Source organism: Stigmatopora nigra, chromosome 14 (genome assembly GCF_051989575.1).
Source record: "Stigmatopora nigra isolate UIUO_SnigA chromosome 14, RoL_Snig_1.1, whole genome shotgun sequence".
Taxonomy (NCBI): Eukaryota; Metazoa; Chordata; class Actinopteri; order Syngnathiformes; family Syngnathidae; genus Stigmatopora; species Stigmatopora nigra.
The window spans coordinates 11,473,516-11,497,570 of record NC_135521.1 but is presented as its reverse complement, the minus strand read 5'-3'; the positions used below and the strand labels follow the sequence as shown (position 1 = coordinate 11,497,570).

The window sequence follows — 24,055 nt, the reverse complement described above, 5'->3', positions numbered from 1 at the left end:
CTCAGCCTCTGACATCTCCCCCCCTTACCCACCCCTCTCTCTGGAGTCTCCGCGCACCAAGCGGGTGTTTGACGGACAGCGAGAGCCGCCACTCAGGGGCCGAGTAAGGCGCCGCCACGACACTTTTCCCACCAATGACGGCAAGGCGCGCAACCTCCCACCTCCGGGAGCCGCAGGGCGGGAAAGGGTTAAGGGCAATGGAACCGGAAGTGAGTCCAAGCGCTTGCTCCAACGAGTTCGTTTGTGGAACAATGTGCGCGTGGAGCACACTTCCTGTTTATTATAATCCAAGTTTCCAACTGCTCCACGCGCTGAATTGAACGCCGGTTCTTGTCACCCTTGAGCGCTCGCAAAGGACTTTTAAAGCTCCGGCGGCATCTGCCAGACGTGCCAACACTTAATTTTCCAAGATGCAATCAAACCTGCACCCCATTTTGTGCTGAGAATCATTAACTCTCAGTAAATACTTCCTCGGGACTACAAGGTGGCACGCCACACGGATCCTTTTGCAATTATTAGATTACAAGCATGTCATACATCACATTAAAAAAATCTACATCAGTCATAAAATGCAAAAATGACACCCCAAAAAAAACTATTTTTTTCTACTATCAAATCCTCACATTAAACACAAAATGACGCATATTCTAATACAAATATACATTTTTTCTTACTCGTTAAAACCCGGCAAGATATTTTTTTTACACACAGCTAACTTAGCAGATGACTGTAATTTCCATTTGAAGAATATGTGCCAGCTTCTTTATTGCTTTGCAATTGCATTAAATATATTGCATGGGGCTCCCAGGTTAAGCTTGATTTAAATTTGCATACATTTTCATATATTTAGGAGAAATAAAAAGGCTGCAGCCACTAGAAAAGTCAGTGAAGACAGCCGAGCTGAGAAGGGGAGACGAACCCACAGCAGGTGAGGGACCGACCGGGAGGGGACACAGGACATGGGCCGAGGACGGCTGGACATGGACAATTCACGGTCACTAACGGAGGACATGCGCAAGACATTGATGAGAGACTGACTGATCACTGCTCGGGGACAACGTGTAAGATGCATTATAGCTGAATTGCACTGGGAATAATAAGAATACTACTGAAAAAAATGCTGAACTTTGATTTTTCGCAAATTACGTGATGTAATAGGACAGTATACAGAATGCGAGTCAGTGTCTTATTTCAATTTTATTTTCCGTTTGAATTTATAATTTCGTTTAACGAGAGCAAAGTCTTATTTTTAGACGCACGTTGAAGATTGATGATGAAAGAAAAGGAAAAAAAACATATTTCAATATTTTTCCCCTTGAAATGAATGCGGGTTTTTGTTTGTGTATAACACCTGCTTGCAACGATTTTTTAAAGTGTGGATTTCGTTGGCTTAAAGTGGTTGCAGGAGTGCTGCTTTAAGAGGGGGGGGTTGTATTGCTCTCGATAGTCTAAGTTTCTAAGTGTAACAGATGCTTCTCTAGAAACGCTCCGCGTGCTGATTCCTTTTATTCCCATCAACATTTTTGTGCCGTCGAGCTCGTTTCCATAGTGAGGCGAATAAAAGGCAAATCCCCGCTCCGCGCCTCCAATAAAGAGCCCATTCACAGATAACCCGAGACAGCCCTGCAACACTGACTGCCTCTCTCCTACCAAGGTGCACATTACTGCTCAATAAGACAAGCAAATGAGTCGTAATTTTTCCTCTTTTTTTTCGTGGAATGAATCATTTATTTATCACTGTTTGTTTTTGCGCGTTTCAGCGACGTTCACCACTGCAACACTTTTATATAAAAAATAGAAACATGCGAAAACAATAATATTTCTCCAAGCGAACATTTTATAGGATATTTGTGTTTAAAAAAATACATGTACTGCATTAATAGAAGTGTTGGAGTGAGCAGTCATTCATATTGATTTTTTTCTGTGTAGTTTCCCCACGTTTTTCTTTTAAATCTCTATAAATGTTAAATAATTATTTTTTTTCTGATATTGGCAAATCAAAACAATGTTGTAAATTGTGAATGCTCATATTGAGATACCTATTTTGCATTTTAAAATATATTTTTTAGTTCTTAATAAGGTTTAAACTGCAGAAATGGGCCTAAGGGTGCACCCAATCATGGGTGTCATGACCCCTTTAAACTTTTCCCAAGCATCGCTGACCCCCTCAAGTCTATGAGTGCAACCTAAATGCATTAATGCATTCAAATGGAAAAATCTCATTGCAAATGAACCTAATTTTAGCTTGTTTTCTTGCTTTCCACTTAATTAAAAGATTGTGTTTTATGATTGTCAGTTGTTATTGGTTGAACGCTAATGAGTTAAAACACTACTCTATAAGAATAAATGAGTGTTTTCTAGTAAGGTGGCATCATCTAACATTAATAGGTTTATTAATAATAACAAACATTGCACAAAAGTCCTTGTACTTGCAAGAAAGACATAATTAATATACAGCCCATCAATGCATGGCAGGTTGTTGAGGACATGTTTAAACAGCACAACTCTAAAATAAACACATTTTAGCATAACATTAGTGATACGGTGTTAGTTTTTATCATCCATTTTTAACCCTAGTGTTTATTGTGTACTTATTTCTACCTGGGAGGCAAAAGTAAAAGTTGGAGTTTGGAAAGTTCAAAGTTTTTTTCTTCTTCTTTTGGGTGTATAAAATGTGCTGGTTTTCTTTCTCAATTTCTCCTAAAAATCAAATTATGACATGTGTTACGCCTGAAATTAGTACTAAAAATATATTTATGCAATTATTTAAACATTATATGAAGTCTGTCGTTTCTTGGGGAAAAAAGGAGATTTATTCATGTGAAATCGTGAAATTGAAGGTTTTTAATTCTCAGAATTGGATTTTTTTGCATATTTCTTGACTTTGGAGGTATTTATTTTAATTATCTCATTTGGATGTTCTATTATGTTGAGGATGTTAAACATTTAACGATTATCATTGTGGCAACAGTTAGGGTTGTGGATCATGTTGATATTTCAATTATTGTGACGAGTACAGGTGTAAACAAAGTGACATTTTGTGTCATTGCTGTGACAGTAAATACAAGCAATTATTAGATAATATTGTTTTGAATAATTGAAGTTCTCCCCAAAATGTAATTATACTTCCCCAAACAAGTGCAAAGAGAAGCTTCAAAGAGAAAAACATCAAGACCTTTAACCTGAATATGTATTCCTCATTAGTATTCCAACTATGATGCAAAGTCAAGCATAAAATTATTTGACTATGTGGTTAATTACAAATTGAATTGAGTCAAAACAACAGACAAGCCCCAGGTAAAGGGACACTTTTAACAGACTTTTTTTTTGCAGATTGTCTTCTCTTTTCTCAGAAAAAACAAAATTATTATTTTGTATAATTGTATTTGCAAAATAAAATTCAAATGAAACATCCTCATTTACCCTCTATGTTTTTTTCACAGTATTCATCCCACATATGCATGTGTTACAGGTGGTGTTTACAAAGTTACTATGTGAGTAAATTGGTTAAAACCTCCATAACATTTCCTTCAGTTAACTTTAAAACGTCTCACTTTAAAACAAAGCAATGAAATAGACTAGAGAGTCTATATAAGCATATAATATATGCTTTTGAACGGCTCTCCAACTCCTCTTTCATACAAGCACTCCTCTTCTTCATCTCCAGTCAGACCTGAAAAGGTTTTGGACCGGTGAAGAAGAGCAGGGGATTTATCCGATCAATAAAAGTACCTGAAAAACTCAACGCAATGAAAAGAAAACATGTAATCAACTTTTTTCAGTCATAAAGCAAAATGCAAAAACAAGCTTTTTCTGCTAGATGACTACTGATCTTACCTAGCCATATACACGCCACCCACCCCCAACAACTAGACCCCCCCCCTCTTCAAATATACATATACATGTGCACACACACACACACACACACACACACACACACACACACACACACACACACACACACACACACACACACGCAAGTAGTCCCTCTGAAGGAGCAGGCGGAGTCGACAGTTGCACATCTGCATTTCAAACACAGACTCTCTGGGATTCATTATTAATTAGCCCACTGAGCCCTGGAGGGCTGAAGATATGAACACACACACACTCACATTCACTCACACTGCATCGTCAAATCTTGTCTTGATTCACGAGTTAGTGAATGATAAAGAATGATACATTTCCCGCAGATGTGTAGATTTATCCGAGTGCAAATCTATTGTATTGAAAGCTCATCCTTTATCGTATGAAATATAATATCTGCAAGTCTGTATGTATGATTCAGATTTATTACCAGCTTGTGAATGCTACCTTAACCTGTATGAGATGGGGGGTAAAAAAAGGATGATAGGGCTTTGCATTTTGCAATAATAAACACACCCCTAATACTTCTATGGCTTTGGTTTGCTTGATTTGCCGCAATCCTACTGTTGTGCTTTGCCTTACAATTGCTTAATTGTGTGTTTCTATGTGCACCAGTGGTACAGGCAGATCTGAAAGACATACAGTGATTATGCATGAGCAATGTCTCATGGGTCCCCCCCCACACACACACACATACACAGATGGGAGGGGGGGTTCATGGGTGGGAAGGTAGAGAGAAAGCTAATACACCGCAGTGAAAAAAAACACTGTCCACAACACGTCTCACTGCCGCACAAAGTTAAAGGCTGCACATTTTACTAAAATAAACACACTGCAATGTATCCTATTGTGCAACCTGCCATTAGCATGCAAAAGGGGGGCTGGCGCGTGGCTCATCGAAGAGTATCAGATTGCGCAGGATTCTCAGACTTGGCTGTGTATTGACTGCTAATATTTGGAGTGCTCTATCCTAAGCTTGAAAGGGCATCCTTTGCTCTTGAAGTGTGTTCGGTCATTAACTTGTAATGTACTAAAACGTGTCATTAACTGTTCTCAGGTAAGTTCCACCTGTATCTTTTTATGGCGTAAAGGATGTTACTATGGTGACTTGTAAGATGGTCTCGTTGTGTTCCTCATGGAAGTCGTTTCTCACATGGTTGGCGGGCTTTAGGCTATAATCTCTGGTGCGATAGGTTGACATTAATTGCATAATTGAACAAGAATGGACCATCATCCAATTCTCCTTTAGGCCTTTGAATGTGTACCATTTCTCTTCTGTCTCTGGTCAAACCGCATAAGGAAAAAAAACACACTTGAACCAATCGGATGTGATTCCATGCCAGCAGTGGACCTCCGCTGAGCACTTCCTGATGTTGCAGGGGATGCTGGGTAGTGCTGAGATTTTTGTAATTGAGGAAGAAACCACTCGTCACCAGCACAGCACTTTCTTTGTTAGATGAAGAAACCGGCTGAAAGAATCTGTAGAAATGTTGTTACAACTTTTCGAAAGGGAATTCTCCTTTTCCCTTTTCAGAGCGTTTCCTTCATTCACTTTCTCGTTCAAAGAAATGTATACACCATTTTTTTTTTTTGGTTTCAAAGCAATTCCACCTGGAGTCTCGAAAGGGGAAGAACAACAAATATCGGAAACATTTAATCCAGAAGAATATGTTGATTTTGAGATGTTGATTTAGAATGAATGGACCCCCCTCTGATGTCATCTACTGCCAATGTGTGTATTTTTTGTGGTCATGAACGGTGTGATGTGTTTTAGTTGGATGTGTAAGACCGGTGAAGAGACCCTCGACCCCCTGTGGACAGGAACTGTAGTTGGGGAAGGAAAGAGGTGCAATATTCTCACATTACATTATTACAAATGGCATTTGTGTTCATCTTAGTCTCCCCAGTACAGAAAATTGAGGAGGATAATTAAATAGTGTGCTTCATAAACTGAATTTAACATTTTGTAACCTCCCTTTTCTATACCTGTAATGGAATTAAATAGCATGGCCTCCACTTAGGGATTTTTTTGCATAGAATTAATGAGGTAATCTTTCATTATAATAATTTTTTGATTTTAGGCCTAATTCTGAAAAAGTTATATTTTTGAGTGAATCTGACCGCACATGGGAATAACAACTATGTAGATTTTTTTAAGCTTCAATATCGATATTTATTTCTAAATATTTTCATTTTAGCCTATTCCTGGATTGAAAGAAACATTGTAAGATTATTTACTTCATCCATATTAATTCTTTTAAAGCACACACAACAATCTCAAGCATTACTATTAGTCCAATATCCCTTTTTTTCTTCCTCTGCCTCATTCCCCCTGAAAGAAGGTCTTATTTTTGGTGATGTCAGCTGTCTCAAGGGCATCTAGAACAAAGGTGCTTTTCATTCTTTTGCATCCTCTTCCATCCTTCACTCTCTTCATCCTAAATCGCTTATTTGTCCCTAACCTAACTGACTCTTTAGCTTTGACATTCTTCCAGTTTAGAAGTGTTTCCTTTCTTATAGGTGTATATAAAGCATTCTAAAACACTACCATAGACAATAAATAAGAGAGTATATGGATAAGCCACTGTATTCATATCAGTACCTGAAATAAGGGCATGAGAGGGAAGGCATCAGCTCTTGCTGAAGACAGGGCATCAAGAGAGCAGAGATGCAGAGAGAGAGGGAGAGAGAGAAAGAGAGAGACAACAGAGGATGCCTCCTTGGCCCACAGTGTGGAAGGGGGACATTGGAGCATAACAAACAGGATCCACCTTTCTGCTTGGCTAATTTTCCCTATTAAAAGAACCCAGCAGGAGCCTCAGCAGTCCACCAGCTGGAACAGAGGTTATTTTAGTGCCTGTCTGTCAGCATAGTGTGTGTGTGTGTGTGTGTGTGTGTGTGTGTGTGTGTGTGTGTGTGTGTGTGTGTCTGTGTGTGTGTGTGTGTGTGTGTGTGTGTGTGTGTGTGTGTGTGTGTGTGTGTGTGTGTGTGTGTCTGTGTGTGTGGATATGTGTGTGTGTGTGTGTGCATGTGTGCATCTATTTGGGCGCATTAGCCTGAGGTTTGGGTAAGCATGAAGATCTTCCATAGGAGCGGATTCAATCCACTGATATTAATTTCCTTCTCTCAGTCATGCATTAAACAAAGAAAATCTAGCATGGCGTTTTTTTTACTGTATGTTTTTTTTTTTTATTCTGCTGGGTATACCTATAATGTATTTGGTGCTGATATTGATGTATATGCTCCCACATTTGCTCCGTCATCTCTTGGTGTGGCAAAAGTCATCAGCCATGCTCTCCTCTGTCTCAGTCAGATCCTAAACTAATCCCCACCTCTGCCACTCTGACAAGAAAATCCTCCATTTTAATGCATACACACACGCTCTGTCTTATAATGGAACACCCCCCCCCCCTTCCCCGCCTCTGGTTTTACCCACATTTCCCTTTCCTACATATTTATCGTGTACCTGTGCAAGGAATCGTCCTTCCCCCTTTGAAAATCGGTGTAGTGAAAGTTGCATGAACATACACTAAATACAATGTTTTTTTTATTGTAAATCATTAAGTTTATACCCACACCCTCATATTAGATTCACCAATAGCTCCATTTAGCAGGGTAATGTGCCGACTAAATAGTGTCAAGTTCAAACCTTTTTGTAAAGGCTAATTAAAATGTGCACTGCAAACTACTGTGTTTCAGCTCTGGTAGCTCTGTTATACAGTTGCTGCAGGGTGTTTATGGGTAATATTTTACTGTGACATACTCACCAATCAAAGCATCAGGTATACCCCACAAAATCGAATAAACATTAATGAGAAAAATTACAAAAATAAAGATGATAAATTATTATTGAAACATGTCATTGAAGTAAAAAAATACTGTTAACTGACTCTGCAAAAGTGTGATTAATACAACAATAAGATTCTAATTGCAGTAGTATGTTGAACTAGTTGTTAAGCATGGCTTATAGTTGATAAAACCCATTTTTATCATGGCTTAAGTTGTCCTATCTGATTTTTTTTTGTACATTTGTTACTTCAATTCTCTTATATACCAAAAACATGCACGTTTGGTCCTTTGAACCCTTTAGTTGTCGATTGTTGAACATGTGAATGGTTTGTTTATATGCCCTGTGATTGGCTGGTGACCAGTACAAGGTATTTTTTTGTTTTAAATCAGATGGATGGATTATGATTATATAGTACTGTAGTTCCAGTCTTGAGAGCGGTTATGAGGTTGACTATAGTTGTGTTTTTTTTACACTTTTCCAGAAACCCCCAAAATTGATGATATAAAGACTGAAAATATTAGAGTACTTTGACTTTTTACTCTGACTGGCCAGATTACATCTTTTTCTTTTGGCTTGGACTTTCAGAAAACTGCCAAGTTATCATTTGTGTGGTTATAATAAACACATAATTTCCAAGACAGTATCAACTGCTCCAATGACTCTTTCGGAAGGAAGACTTTGCTTTATTATTTTTCTTCATCAGGACTGAATAAAAAGGATCAATTTCCGATACAAAGATGGACAGCCTCTGCCTACCAGCCAAGAGAGAGAATGGCGCGGGTGACCTTGACATGTGTGTGCAAACACAAGCGCACACAATCTCAACACACTCTCCCTGCGGGAGGAAACTGACAAATGGCAGTGCAGCAGTTCTGTTAGGTGGCAAATGTGTGTTTAAACAATGCATGGTGACGCTTACACACAGAAAACAGTTAAGGTGCTGATATGAGATTGATTTGGGCCAATCCCTACTCACTCTTTGAAACCAGTGTACGTCCAACAGACACATGCGTGCGTAAGCACCCCCACGCACACGCGAACACACACTTAGCGGAATATGAGCGATGTGATTCAGGACACCTCTCGGCAGCCACTCTGCTTTCCATCCGAACGCCTGAGCAGAATACTAATCACCAGATAACATTACAGCCAGGGAGGGAGAGACAAGAGGGCGATGGTCACTGCTCTGCAAAAAGAAGACACATCACAGAATAGCTTATATTCTATTAAATAACAGAACAATTACAGTGGGGTTTTAGGGCACTGTTTCTTTCACCTTTGTGAAAGCAGCACAGGGTGAATTTGGCGTGAAGAGTAGCTAAGATGATTCAAATGAAGTCATGGCACAGGATTTGGTCTAGAATGTAGTAATGTAAAGGGATGTATGTATAAAATATTTGGAAATTTGACTTAATTAACTTATTAGACCAATTTCTATGGATAAATATGATTTTATTCTTTGTTGGGATGTTTATTCTAGTTTTGTTCATGCCCAAAGAGAGAGAAGGACACAATTATTGTCTGTAAACTGAGTATAATGCGCTTTTAAAACTTGGAAACAAACCTGCAATAATTAACTTCATGTGATAAATGTAATTATCATGAGCCAGCAAGCAAAAAAAGCTAAATAAAATAAAAACTAAACTAACTAAACAAACTAACTTCTAATCAATTGAATATGTCATCAGCAAATAAATACTCATGTGAAAAAGAAAATAAATAAAAAAACAAAACAACAGCCTCTGCAATTGACATATTAATTCTTACATAAAGACATTTTAGAGCAAAACCACAAATAAATCCAAACAACTGAAGCCACACAACAATTTGAAAACTAATGAGCTTCATGTGTTTAAGTGTAGATATCCCATAATTCAATATCAACAACAGTAGTTTGGCTTATACATGTGAACAAATACAATTTTCCTGTAAAATTATGGTTATGGTTTAGGTAGGTGCAATTTTGATTCCTAAAAACTACATGATTTGAAAGTAAAAGTCCATTTTTGTACTTCATACTAAACATTTGTATTAAGAAATAAAAAAATAGCCCAGGAATGAGACTATGTTGTCATCCAGATAAGAAGAATGGTTTAAAAAAGTTGCCTGCATTCTAATAAAAATGTCCGCAGAAAATGTGAAATCGGAAAAGAATTGCATCATTTATTTCTATTCTTGCTTAGTTTCTTGATCCCCCAATTTATCGCATCTTCAATACAAGGAAATCCAAAGTCAATCTCACAAACTCTCCCCCCCCCCCCCCCCCCCCCCAGCCCTTTCACCAGCCCCACTACCACCACCTCATGCCTTCTCCAGCCCCATGCTGAAGCAATTATGTCCAGTGAGTCTTCTACAGGCAGGGTGAGGGTGATTGATGATGCTGTCAGCACAGGGAACATGTTTTAACGTCAGAATAATCTTCCTGCTAATATATTACATCCACTGGATAAGGTTCAATCATTACTAATAGCGCTGCTAAGTTGGTGAGAGGCTAGATGGTGTTCAGAGCACGTGCCTAGTGTCTGAGTGAGTGTGTTTGTGTGTGTGTTTATGCACATTAATCAGAGCAGCGGTAGAGGCATCAGCAATCTAATAAGGCCAACCAATAAACGCCTATGCCAGGGATACAAGGTGCACTAGCAGCAGTCAGTGAATTGTAAGTGTTTACTCTTAGATAATTACTTGAGGATATCCCATAGCAAGTGAATCAAGTGAGACGCTCTTATTGTGAAAGTGAGAGTCTTACCAACACTCCATATAATAATGTTTTTTATGGAATCAAAGAAGTGGAAAGAATGGTACACAAAGACAAGCGACGCTTCAGAGAGGCGAGCTCACGACGCCTAAGCCGCGCTGTCTAATCTCTCAAATTAGTGTGACGCCGATGAAGAGGATTGAGCTGGTGTGGGGAGAAGAAAAAACAAGCCCCAGTAGGCCTAGTGTTTGCATTTTGTGTTTTTTCTTGTCTATTTGTACATTGCTGTTGCATCTGTGGCCTTCGACTCCCTACAAATCTTCTTTAAATTTGAGCTGTGTTGTTTACATTACTTTTCAGTCCTACCTCTGCCTACGTCTTATTTGACACTTGCCTTTTCTCTTATCTGCTTAGTGTGCTGCTGATCACGTACACCATCCCCCACTTTGTGTCTTCAATATGCAATCTAGATGCACATGCGCAAATATATGCCAGTTCATCAGCTATGTATATAAATCTTTCAGGGAAGAGAGAAGGGGAAAAAAAACGAGAGTCAGCCAGTTTGGTTGGATTATACAGGAAAACTAATGACTATCAAATTTAATATCTAATGAATTTCAATGAAATTTGATTAAAATATCCCATATGATGTAGTATTTTCAATTATATAACATCAGTTGCTTTAAGGATTGTGTAGTTGGTCTCTCTGATTGATCTGGAAATGTTGTATTAACTATAAATGATGATTATCAGGCTATCTATGCAAATTGGCGTATAATGAATGTATGGTGTAACATAAATGAATGTTTGAAGGTCATAATTAATGTGTATGAACTTTTTAATATGTCACGCCTAATTTAAAGTCATGCAATACTAAAAATAGCTGCCATTGCTGTAATTAAATAAAACATTGGACATATAACAAAATGCAGTTATTTTTTTTAGAAGAAAATAGAAAAAATATTAGACTTTCAACCTTTAATAGTCTCATTTGCATTCAAAAAACAACGAGAAAACCCCTCCTCCCACAATTGTCATGAAATATGAAATAAAAAAATATATAATCTTGCCCATTAAATTAGGCTGAGATAAGTAATACTTTTTAATTGATTGAAAAATATTTTGTCATTAAACCAAAACTAAAAACAATCAAATTTCAATTTTTAATATTGAACTTTAAGTGTTTAAAAACCTTCCACCAAAGAACTTGATATTTTTTCATCTCCTAATATTGCATTTTAAATCCAACTTTAAACTTGGACAGGTACTTTAATAATGAAAGCAATTGCATTTGAAAGAACATAAAGCTTAACTTTTTATTTCCATTGTGTTTGCATAGTGTATGTTGCAATTTAACACATGTCTATAGTAAAAATCACAGGAAACGACAAAGTTAGAAAAGAAAAAATATTGAGCTTGAGAAGTGAGCTCTCAAAGATGTTTCCAGTATTCTGCTGGCGTCAGCTGGCTCCGGGCGAAAGCGTACATGCTCGTGTGTGTGTGTGTGTGTGTGTGTGTGTGTGTGTGTGTGTGTGTGTGTGTGTGCGCACATATATGTACATGGTGCAAACAAAAGCGCCCTCACAAACACCCATAAACAGATTAGCCCGTCAGCTGAAAAACAAAGGGTTAAGAGTGAATGCAGATTTCACAGAGAAGGGGAAGAAGCTAAGGTTGGGTTTCCATTTCAAGTGTACGTGTGTATGTGAGTGTATGTTTGTGTTTGTGTGTGAGGGGGGTGAGCAGAGGCCAACCTGACGGTTGAGCAGGGTGATTCCTCTCTCTAATATTGTGTGGAGAATCTCCTTGCTGGGCTCAGCTGCCAATTCTCTTCACTGTAACACTTCCATTCTCCTCCTTGGCTGGTGAAACAATGGCGCCATCCTTCCTGTGCTCCTTCACACAAAGACGGCGGCTCTGAGATAGACGCTAAGAGTGAACTGACACACAGCAGTAGGACAATAGACGGAGACTGGTTTTATATGGCATTGTGTCGGTTGTTTGTAGTGACAAAGAATAAAGAAATTTCTGAAGGATGAGTGACTTACTCCTCATTGTTGTCTCTTTAAGAAGATTGTCCATGTGCATAAAAAGGACTTGGCCAGAAGTTACTTCTAAAATGTCCTCAGAACTGTGTATCACTTTCTCGTTTGGGAGGAAAAACTTGAAGAATGTATGGTTTGCAGTAACCTCCCATTTATCCTGTGGGATGAAAAATAATCAGATCTATGTCCAATAATATTATCATACAAGTTATATATACATACATCTATCATTTCTAATATTTCCCTCTTTTTGTGGTAACCAATGAAGAGCTTCACAGCCCCCAAGAGGAGCCAACCAATCACCACAGCCGAAACAAGCTCTTTATCTACGGGGGCTTATTAAGATAATTGAATTAGCATGTTGTGGTTTCTGAACCCAAATACGATTAGCCTGTTATTACTGTGTTATCGGGGTCCCTAGTTACAGTAACAGCAGGTTACTTTTGGCTGCCTCATTGGCTCATTTCCCCTCATTAACACTTAGCCTGCGTGGCGTTTAAGGACTTCTGAAGACCTGTAGTGACTGTGTCCAAAATCTATTCGTAGAGTCCATCTAAAACTTTTCTACGCATTCCATTCATTACTTCAGGGGTACTCTTCCCCATCCCAAATATTTTTAAGCGATTTAGGATAAGATTAGAGATATTTTTTCACTAAAATTAGGCAGATTTAAAGTGCTCCTCTGGACTTTCTTCAATGATCTTTTCTATTCTTGCACCATTGGAGCAGATAGTTAAAAGGATGAGCACCCCGGATGCATTTGTAATTACACCATTTAAGTGTTGTCTTTTGAGCAAATGAGTTGAAAGAAGACAGCATGAAAATGATGGAAAGAAAACAATTGGAGTCTGTAGGCAGTCATTATGCTTCCTTGTCATTTTGGAATCTGTATAAGTATTGACTTCATTTGATTGGCGTTATCAAGAAACATTGCTGGCACTCGTGTTCTTGATTAGCGGAGGAACAGAAATTCTTGTGATGCAGCACAGATACTCATTTTAATTATAAAAAACTCTGACTTTACCCTAAATGGGTTTTTCTGCGCTTCAAATACATCATATTTATAATGTAAATCAGATGTTAAGAAGATGTTTTCTACTCTCAGCCAGGTTTTCGATTTAGGCAGGAATCACTATACTTTCTATTTAAAAGTAGTAGAGAAAGTAGCAGAAACACGCATTCTGGTGGGAGAAGTAATGACCCAAAACCTGTCAACAGGCGCTAAAGTCTCAAGGATACATTCATGCTTAGTATTAATCGATTCATATAAAATTTACTGCACATTTTGTCAGTTTAAAGAGATTTTAATCCTGTTTTTTTAATTTTTTAATTCATTTTTTTCAACAAAAGTGCATCAATTAATTTGCTTAACGTGTGTAAGCACATGGCTGATATTTGTTTTAATTTTGTAGCGTAAGACAACTTTTAGAAAAAGGAAACCTCAATGTTTAGTTTCAATAACCCACCAGAAGTGTCGAACACAGCTCGCATTGTGCGTCGAGTCTCTCCTCAGCAGCTGAGCCTGCGGTGACAGAGGAAGGCTTCAGTGGGAGGGGACGAGACGGCCAGCTTGGGTGGAGGGAGTGTCAGGGGTGACTTGTGAAGGGAGATGGGGGGTGGGGGGAGGCGTGAGCGAGCTAAAAGACCAAGTTGGGGGAGTCAGCTGCTTTCCCCCCTCCTCCCAAAGCCCCTGAATAACACTCTGTGCCACCTCCACACCACACTGTCCTCACCTCCAATTAGCATGCTAATGAATCTTTGCATGTGTGGTTGGTGTGTATGTGTGTGAGACACCTGAGGGCTCCATCCCACTTTGGAAGAAAACACAAACAAGCTGCTATTCTGGAAAATGCTGCTGCTCTGATAATTGAGCGTGTGTGTCCATCTCATGGACTGTGACCCTCTACTTACTTGTTGGTGTTATGGTAACCGGCTCAATAGGAATGTTTTTCTTGTCTCATTAGATGTGTCGTGGTGACCTTTGTGACCTTTGATTGCTGAGCAATGAATGTGTGTGAAAGGGTCGTGTGCTGGTATCATTAACAAATCTACCAGGATTTTATTAAATACTATAAACAAATACTAAGAAAACTAAGATTGTAGATTGGTAATTCAGCACTACCCTTTTGGACAGCGGTATTTGGAAACACTGTGTATTTTATGGAAACAATGCAGATGAAATGTGTCCCGGTCTGACAGAGGAAGGACTCAAGTGCACAATGACAGGGATGTGGATGTAAGACAGAACAATGATTCTATTTTGCTCTTTTCAAGGCGCTCTCTCCCCCACCACTAGACTGCTGAGGCTACTGGCCATGCATACTGGCCAGGTTTGGAGTGTCACTCCACCATAAGTGTGAGAGCACATCAGTTGCCTTGAAAACAAAAAAAATGGTTCACAGAATTAGTTGCAGATTCTTGTAGTGGATCAAAATGGGGTTGACAGTGAAATGGTGTATTAACCAAGGTAAAAATAGGACATCTCATTCTTTTTTGGGGTCTATTGACTTTTACATGAAAATATATAAACCAAAGCAGTATGCACGCATAAGGAGAAATTCCCATTTGACGATTTTAAACTTGAATCTTAAGACTTCTTAAGCAAAAGTCCTAACTATTAAGCTACCTTTTACAAAATCCCTATAAATTATTGAACTCTAATAAAAGAAATATCTAGTATCCTAAGGTAAACAAGTCACTTTATCTTTAATCCCCTCAATGTTCCCGACAAAATCTGAACAATCTTATTTTCTAATTCAAAATGTACCCATGTAGGCTCTTTTTTCCTGATCCTTAACATTGTAAGGACAAATTTGAATTTAATATTCTCTTTTCACTAGAGCTCACTGATGCTTCTGGTGCATTCTTCTCATTAATGCGTAAGATTCCTCTCACAGCTCTCACCTGACACTCAGCGATAGCATTTCTGAACTTATTATTTCTCCACGGGCAACGGCATAATCTTGTCTCTGTTTCCTTCGTGTAAAAGAATTTCTACGTGTAACTGCATCTGTGTATGTGTGTGTATGTGTGTGTACTTGTGCGTGTACTCACAGACACAAGCTGCAAAACAGTAACCTTTACAATAATCAGCTCTGTCTGATGGGCCTCTTTAATTAACCTTGTAGGAAATTAATCCCAGTGTTAAATGGACAAGAAAAAGATGTTTGATTACCACCGGGAGCCAACTGGGACTTCTGCTTCTGTCTAATTGACCAGGAAGAGAGAAGAAGAGGAAAAAGTAGCCAGATTGTGAGACATAGGGCAGCAAAGAGAGGAGAGAGCAAAGTATCTCAAATGCTGTGGTGTTATTAATGTCTGTGTGAATGTCAGTTAGTTCCTGGAGCGCTGATAAGGCCTCACCAAGACGACTGATGAGGGAGAATGGAAGCTGAAGGGCATGCCCATTTAATGTTGGACTATGTGCTTTTTGCTATCTCTAGGGGATTATTTGACATATTTTTTATTAATAGCTTATCAGTGGATCATTAGGTCCATTTGTTGTGTTTTTTTTAGTTTAAGTGCAAGTTTCACATTTGCTACAAAGTATGTTGAGGTTGAAATTGTATTGAAATGGTCGTTGAAGTTGAGACATTTAAATTTAGGACTGAAAAAATAAGATTTTAATGAATTTGTTTGTTGTCTAGGATTTTTTTGGTGCAAAATAAGCATTGTGAAACCAGTACAAGTTAAAAAAAGTGACATGACATGTCATTAAACTCTTAAAGATGCACACATTAAATTGAATTGAACATTTCCAAATTTATGATGTCAAATTTAGCCCTAACAAGCATGTAATCTAATTTGTAATGTATTTATTTTATATATGTATATACATATATAAGTATTTTTGGGGGGAAATTTCACAATGATATCATGAAATTATCCCATTTCCAATTGCACCAGTACTCCTGCCCTTGTGTCCTATTGGAGCAGGTGCTTTCCATCTCTCCTCACTAATATCTTGAGATCCATGCAGTGACCTCAGCGCTCTCTCTCTCTCTCCATGACTCACCCCCACTGCATACTGGCTCTGTATTTAGTGAGACTGTGTTTATTGGCTATGCTCATCGGTGTGTGTCGACTTCCCGGATCGCTGTTGGTGACTGTTTAAATAAACTAGGGAGACATATCGAAGACAACCAGTGACCTTTTGGTCTTTTTGCTGTCAGGATTTGCTATTTATTGAGCCCCTTGAAGCTTTTTTTCTGTCTTACTGTGGTGGTGTTACATTTTGGATTAATACAAGTTTTATTTTTTAGGTTTTGATTATTCACAATCACAAATTTAAGTTAAGTTAAGTAAAACACCTTTTTAAGAACAGGTACAAATACCTAAAGGCAAAACATAGATGCAACAAATTGAGTTAAGCATGACTGGGGTGGCTGTTAGATTTTCTATTTGATATATTTATCAATAAAAAACAGTTTTTTAAAGACTGAAAAGTAATCCGTAAGGAGTATTAAAGCACTATTTTTATTTTTTAGACTTTTCAACTGAAAAAGTTCATCCAAACATTGGTGAACGTTTTAACTCCATCCACATTTTTTGTTTTTATGTTTAAGGTCATTGAAAGCAATAAGTTCACTGTCGGATACTCCAATGGACTTCCCCTCGTTACAAGCCTGTTAGTGTTAACTCATCAGTGGGGTCAAACACTATGAAAACACACATTATGACACAGCCAAAAGATCACTTTACACAATTTGAATAAATACAAGGCAATTTGTCACTGTCATGTCAGAACTGCCCCTTTTCTCTTGCCTGCCCCTCATCCTATCCCTCTCTCATCCTCCTCCCCCCCAGCCAGAATCCCTCCTTCTACACCCTGCTTCCTCAGGCACCCCAGCAGGAAGCAGTAATGATGATTGTATTAACCCCTTGTGGAGAGTGCTGACCTTTGCTTCTGTTCAACTGGGGGTATTAGAACAGGAAGACACATTTTAAAGTCCAAATGCACATTTTGGGTGGCAATTGAGAAAAAAAAGGACTTAGGGCTTGTGTACCCACAAATGTGGAGACATATAATTGCCAAGTGGGACACACTTTATTGGTATATGTAGGTCTAGCAGTACACAAATTTAGAATATGTGTAGCCCATGCATACTCAATAATTTACCTATTCAAATTCTACATCATTATTGATAATAAAATTTCACCTACAGTGTATGTGCACTGCCAAATTTTTAAACCTGCAACTGTTTTATTGGAGTGACTAATTGGCTTGTGAAGGGACCACTGACCACTGTATGCTACTTTTAACCAGATTTTTTTGGGAGAATCGCTGCTCCTGTTTGGATTTCTGAGCAAGAAACCAAATCTGAATTACATACTAAAACAAGGACACTTTCGAGTTCAATAAAAAGGCTGTATTTTATTTTTGTAAGAATACTTTTTAGTCATTTAAAGCGAGAAAAATGCTTTTCTAAGGAAAACAGTATGGAGGAAATATATACTATACGTGCATACTGTACTGTTTTGACCTTCCTCCATCTCTCCATACATTTCACTTCACTTTCTTTACCACCTCTGAACCTGACTCTATAGATAGGCCCTTTCCAATTTAGCATTCCTTTCTGAATGCAGATATACATGGAAAACCATGCCTCTCCTGAATTTGACCTGTGGGGCTAAACTGCTCCCGTTGGACGTAGATGTCCTCTTTGGCATTTTAGAACCATAAAACCACAACTTTAATTTATTTTCTCCTCTTTCTCTTGCCATGTCTTTTTTTGCTCTGGCCCTCAGGAGACACAGTGATAACCAGGACTGACGGGAGGAGGGAAGCAGTGGAGGAAAGAGGAATGGGTGTGGGTATAGGAGCGCTGGGAAGGGGTGGGGGGGTGTTGTGATGTCCCGACTCAGGGATATTTAATCCTCACAGTGAGGGGCGAGCGTCTCTTTTGCTCTGTTTGGATTTTGACAGATCAAAGTAGCAGTTCAGATCCTGGACAGATCACTCACTGGCTCCTCCTGAGTGGATGTGTGCGCACACACATATACGCGCACACACACTCATACAAAATACACGCACACACGCTTCAATACTTGGATGGACTGATGAGGATGTTGTTGTTAACGAGGCAGTGATTGATGGACTTTAAACTGGTTCAGAGGCAATATAAAGCAAAGTGACATATTTTACGGGCCTAAATAGCGATGAATACTATGTTTTATAGTTATCAAATGTTTTGGTAGATAGATGGTGGTGTAGCATCTTGGATTGAAGCTCAAAGTATTACTTTTAACCACATTTTAATTGTTTGATGGTTATGAATAGGTAGTGTATGAAAGAAAAAGCTCATTCAATCTGTTCTAAACACAAATTGCGGTCCAGTTCTTATGGATTATGTGTGAAAGTGTTTGATGGTTTTGGATATTCTATTTAATAATATGAAGATTGAACTTAAAAAGTATTAGAACATACTGTTGTGATCAATTAGAAACATAGTTGTGTTTCTCTGTGTATTGAGGAGAGTATTATTTTGTAAAAAAAAAAAAAACATAATGGTTAAGATAAAGGAAAAAGTAGTGCAACATCTAAACCGGTAGTAAATGTTTGTGTGAGAAGAAAGTGTTTAGTATATTATGTCACATGATGTGTAATATAGGATTGGTCATTCAGTCATGTTAAATTTAGAAATGTATTAGCTGGCTTTGTGTCAGGAATATTTCAGAACACATTTATAGTAACAACTTTGATTTGTACTTAATAGGTGTAAAAACCAAGTGTTGCTAAAAGATATTGAGCGAGTCAGGATGTGAGAATATTTCAGTTCTTTTCTGTTTCATCACCCGCGAGGAATTTGGTAAGCTGGGAGCTGTAAACTGTAGAGCTGGTGATAACAAAAGTGATGAATCCAATGTTTTTTTTTCTATTTCTATTTTAATTTCATACCAATCTCTTGAAACATGCACACACACACATAGACACGCACACACATTGCCTATAGCTCCCCAGCTATTCGCCTTCTGAGGCTTGCAGGTCTCTGATAGGAGGCCTCGGGAATTGAAAACAGATAAGAGCAAATAAGCAAATAAATAGAATAAAATGTAATTTCTGCTGATTCAGAGCACGCAGAGGAGAAGTGGGAAAACGTTACTCACTGCCTGATGACAACAAATAAAGGGAAGCAAGGTAAACACCTCAATCAAATCATGCAATTCCCATTTCTTCAGCTGCAGTGGATTGCTGATAATGACAAACATATCATATGCTGTCACTGTTTTCTTCCTTATGATCTGTGACCATTTCAAGTGGTTGAATTTCTTTAATTTCACTATATTTCTTTTCCATGTTGGATGTTATGTGGTAAATTCTCATCATTCTAAAACCTTTCCTCGAAGGGGATCCCGTAGCTAGTCCCTCTTTCTTAAAGAGCCACTGGCTTTGATGAACAGTGACAGCAATACACCACTCCAGCACCCTTTCCTTCTCAGATGTTTCTTAATTACACTATCATAGTCCTTTAATTACCTTATCAGTGTGGAATAATCCCATGGTCTGTGTTAGAAAAAAAAAATCAAAGCAGAGTGGCTGTTGTTTCATGTCCTGTTTGGCTTTTTGTGGTTAGCATAAGGGAATTAATTGGTTATTTTTATAGAGACAAAGAAGGAAAGACAGAGCAAAAAATGGACCACCAAGGCCAAACAATTCTAATTTGGATCAGACTCAAATAATATCCTGTAGCTTTATTGAGTACAAATGTGATGAGAATTGTTAGCAAACCTTTAAAAATGAAAGAAAAAAAAACATCAGACCACCAATTTCACCCAAAAATAAAATGAAAAAGCATACTAAGAAGGTATATATCATCAGAACTGTGAATTATTTCAGTTGCATTGTTGTTTTCTGAGGTTTCTTTACTGGACCTGGCACAAGGTATGTTGAATTTGTGGTGTGTACAAGCAAATGTCATGATTATCAAGTTATTTTGGATGGAAACCACAGTTTTAGTCATGATGTAGAAACAGAATAATGAGTAATAAATAACATCTGAAAACACTCAAGGAAAGGCAAGCAGAAACATTTATGAATTTGAAAATTGGGACCATTCTACATTTCTAGTGTTAAGTATTCATTCATTTTTCAGACCGCTTATCCTCACAAGGTTTGTGGCCAATGTTAAGTATGTATTTCTTATTAAAACATATCTACTTTTAAACCTAGGGAGATTATACAGGAAGGTCTCAAACTGGGAATGAACCATGTTTACAGAACTATGGGGCCGACACACTAACCACTAGGTCACCAAGCTTAAATGTGGTTTATGTGTTGAGTAATATTTTTTTTAAAAAGTCCCACTTAAGTATTCCCTAATTTATTAGAATTTTAAAAAAATCTGTTTTGAAAACCATCAAAACACACATGTGGATTTCCCTTAAATGAATATGACGTCTTTCCCATGTGTTGTTGTCAGTGCAAAAGTGTGTCTTAATGTGAAAATGGTAATTAAGAAATAATTGGAAAGGTTTGAGACATGTTGCTGAAGCGTGGAAGATTCATGCCGAAGTCTTAATTCTGTGTGCACAGATGTTAATGTACACTGCACATTGGCTTCTTGTGTGCTTCTCCCGTGATGTGCATGTGTTCAACTCTACTAACCACCCACAGGATCTGTCGGCTTGGTGAAGATTTCAATTTTGTAACCAACTCTGCTGCCTTTTGATGGATGCGTCTTGCTGCCTTTTTATCTCTCACTGTGTGTGCAAACTAATTATTTTCCTCCCTTATTCTCTTTCCTTCTCTCTCCTTCAGGCAAATATTTGTTTCCTCAGAGGTGAGTGTGTGCAAACCTGTCTCACAGTTCCATATGCTGCCAGCTGTCAATCAAACGTGCTGGAATCCGCAAACTAATCGCAATGCCCTCTTTTCCTATTTCTACCTCCTGAAGAAACAATGAAAGACTTTGAAGAAACAAATGCTGTGTGAGCCCGTTGCGTCTGTGTGTTAAGGAGATATTAAAAAAGGAAATAGAGACATACAAGCAAAAAAAAGGGATTGTTGGCAAATAAACAAGCAACTCCTGTCCATGCAGACCTTTTCCTGTCTGTTTGGCGCGTGGGTTTATTTTGCTATGTTCGGTTTGAAGTATGTAAGGGGATTCCACAACATCAGACACAAATTTCTTGTTGTTTGACAAAGAAAACTCTGGGAGAGTGTAGAGAGTTATGGGTGCAGATTGATTTGTGTGTTGTGGTTGCAGAAATACAAACACAGTGTCTGCTTGTTGGAGGCAGTTTGAAACTAAAATCTGTAAGGCAATGTGGTAGTTTATTGACACTATTGAGGTTACAGTCATATGGAGGTTAATCCGTGTCAAGTTTATGAAAGTTTATGCTTTCATTGAATGCCAGGTTTATTAAATAGTTCATTAAATAACACAGGAAACATTTCATAGGGAATATGGCCATTTCTAGATCGAATCAATCAGATTCACACCATTAGTTAGCACATTTAAACTCATCTAAAGTGTGTATGAAGTTCAAATAATTCATGATTTTCTTAGCTAAAACATTTATTAGATCTGAATTATATGGTGGTTATTCGTGGAAAAACATGTTGTTTTATTGTTTAGTAATTCCAAGCTGACTGAATCAGATTGCCCATAAATATATTATGTTGGAGAATTGTACTACTTTTACAGTTAAATTGCTTGCCATCATTAATGCAAAGTACTAAGAAAAATATACTACTGTATTTATTTAAAATAAACTGTCGATCCATCAACAATGAATTTGAAACACTCAAAAAAGAAAGTAAGAGAATCCGAGCTGGAATAATGGTCTACATAAAATTTGTATCTTTCTGTGGTATCTGGCACAAATATTAGTAGAACAAGAACTAAAAAAAACTGAGAAAATGAGCTGTGGCTCAAAAAGGTTTGTGTGGATGAAGAAATAGTGTCGGTAACCAAACACTGTGTATGACAAGTAGACTGTTTGGCTTTTGGAGAGGTAGAAAAAAGTCAACCTCTATGGAAATGAAAAAGAAAGCAAGAAAATGTAAACCAGATTTTTATATTGGATCCAAGAAAAACAATGTCTAGTACAAACTCCTTTAGTAACATTTCAATGTTTACTACTCTAATGCAATTATACATGAAAAACAAAAACACTTTCATCAGCGAATTAATCACTTCACTTTCTTGTACTGACGTTTGTTTGTGTTGTTTAATAAAACCTATGATGTTATTTTAATTACAGAGGCATATTTCTCCCCATTGGATGAAAACATGGCCAAAAATAGAATATGCGGCTGCATAATATTCCGTAAAGTATAATATTTTCAGTTTGTCTACCATTTTTTTCCCAGTGCATCTTTTCTTGTATGTTCTACCAACAAATCTCATAACAACACCTTAAAAAATGACTGAGGTTACACACATGCACAATTATCAACAAAAGAAAAGCACAATTCATTCATTTTCCATTCGACTTATCCTCACAAGGGTCCCCAACACACACACACACTCATTCCTAAGAACATTTTTTTTGTTCTAACAGCCTGTTATCCATGTTATCGGATGTGGTAACAAAACCACAGCACACAGTAAAGTTGGAACCCGTCAAGGGAGTGAACTTTCAGAATCGTGCTAACACCAATAACAATTGCCTTCTCCATTAGTTCTTCCATTTTTTTCTCTTTCTGCTATCATCATCTGTGCGTAAGTGATCCTTCCTTTGTGAGGTTAATTGAAGGCAGGAGCTGTGACTGTCTCAGTTATAATCTGCTTGCATTAACACTTCTATGTCTGTCGGGGTGCATGTGTGTGTCAAGGGGAGGGCTCTCTCTCAGACTCTTGTTATTCATACAAAAAACTAGAATAAGAAATGTGCACAACTACTCTTCTGTATTCCTCCACCTGCTGCCTCTCTACCTTTATCCCCTAAAAAACAGATTAGCAGTGTGTATATGTTTGTGTGTTTGTGTGTATTTGGCAGAGGTGGGCCTGTTCTCGGGGATTTGGGATGTACAAAAGGATCACAAAAAAGACAGAGTGAGGCCACAGGGCTCACTTTTTCTCTCATATCAGCGCTTATCTGGTCAGTCAATTTTGACAGTCGAAAAGCACCTTTATCTGTAGGGAATTGTGTGCATCTTCATGCTGAAAAATACACATGTACCACACACACATACACTTAAAACTGAGATTTTTTCCCTCCAACACGAATCTTGAGATAAGTGACAGTTACAGACTCTAGCACCCTAACATATAACTGTCAATACATGTATCATCACAACATGAGAGCTAACACACTCACACACACACACCCAGAAAGCCACACACTCAAAGGTCTCACACACACAGAGCAGGTAATCGGCTCACCATGGTTAGAGTGTTAGAGCATGGAAGAAAAGTGTTCTCACCAAGTGTATCCTGTCTTTGAATGGATTAGGACTCACTTGTGTTTTGCTCCTGGTGCTCCAGAGGAATCAGGAGTGTCTGCGGGTTAATGTTTTCATCCTTACCTGCTTTTCTGAGGCGATAAATCATGTGCTGTATACCCACCCATCAGCATAAGCAATAAACATATATCTGAACTATCTTTAGAAATGGAATACTAAAGAGATTTAATGCTTAGTTGGTGTCAGTTATAAGTATTATTTTTACTATTGTATCACACAGAGATTTTGCATGAGTTTTTGTGTTAATATTT

The 24,055-nt window shown here is 38.0% G+C and overlaps 1 long non-coding RNA gene across 2 annotated transcripts; it reads right to left on the bottom strand.

Moving 5' to 3' along the window:
- Positions 1-8,474: 8,474 nt before the first annotated feature.
- On the bottom strand, positions 8,475-19,581 carry LOC144207796 (uncharacterized). Of its 2 annotated transcripts, none has more exons than XR_013328793.1 (5): positions 19,502-19,581; positions 13,861-13,916; positions 12,398-12,551; positions 12,104-12,266; positions 8,475-8,840 (listed from the first exon to the last, which is right to left on the bottom strand). It is a non-coding gene; the product is annotated as an uncharacterized LOC144207796 (long non-coding RNA). The 2 variants fall into 2 exon arrangements; XR_013328794.1 differs by having other exon boundaries at positions 12,104-12,245.
- Between the last annotated feature and the right edge of the window lie 4,474 nt (positions 19,582-24,055).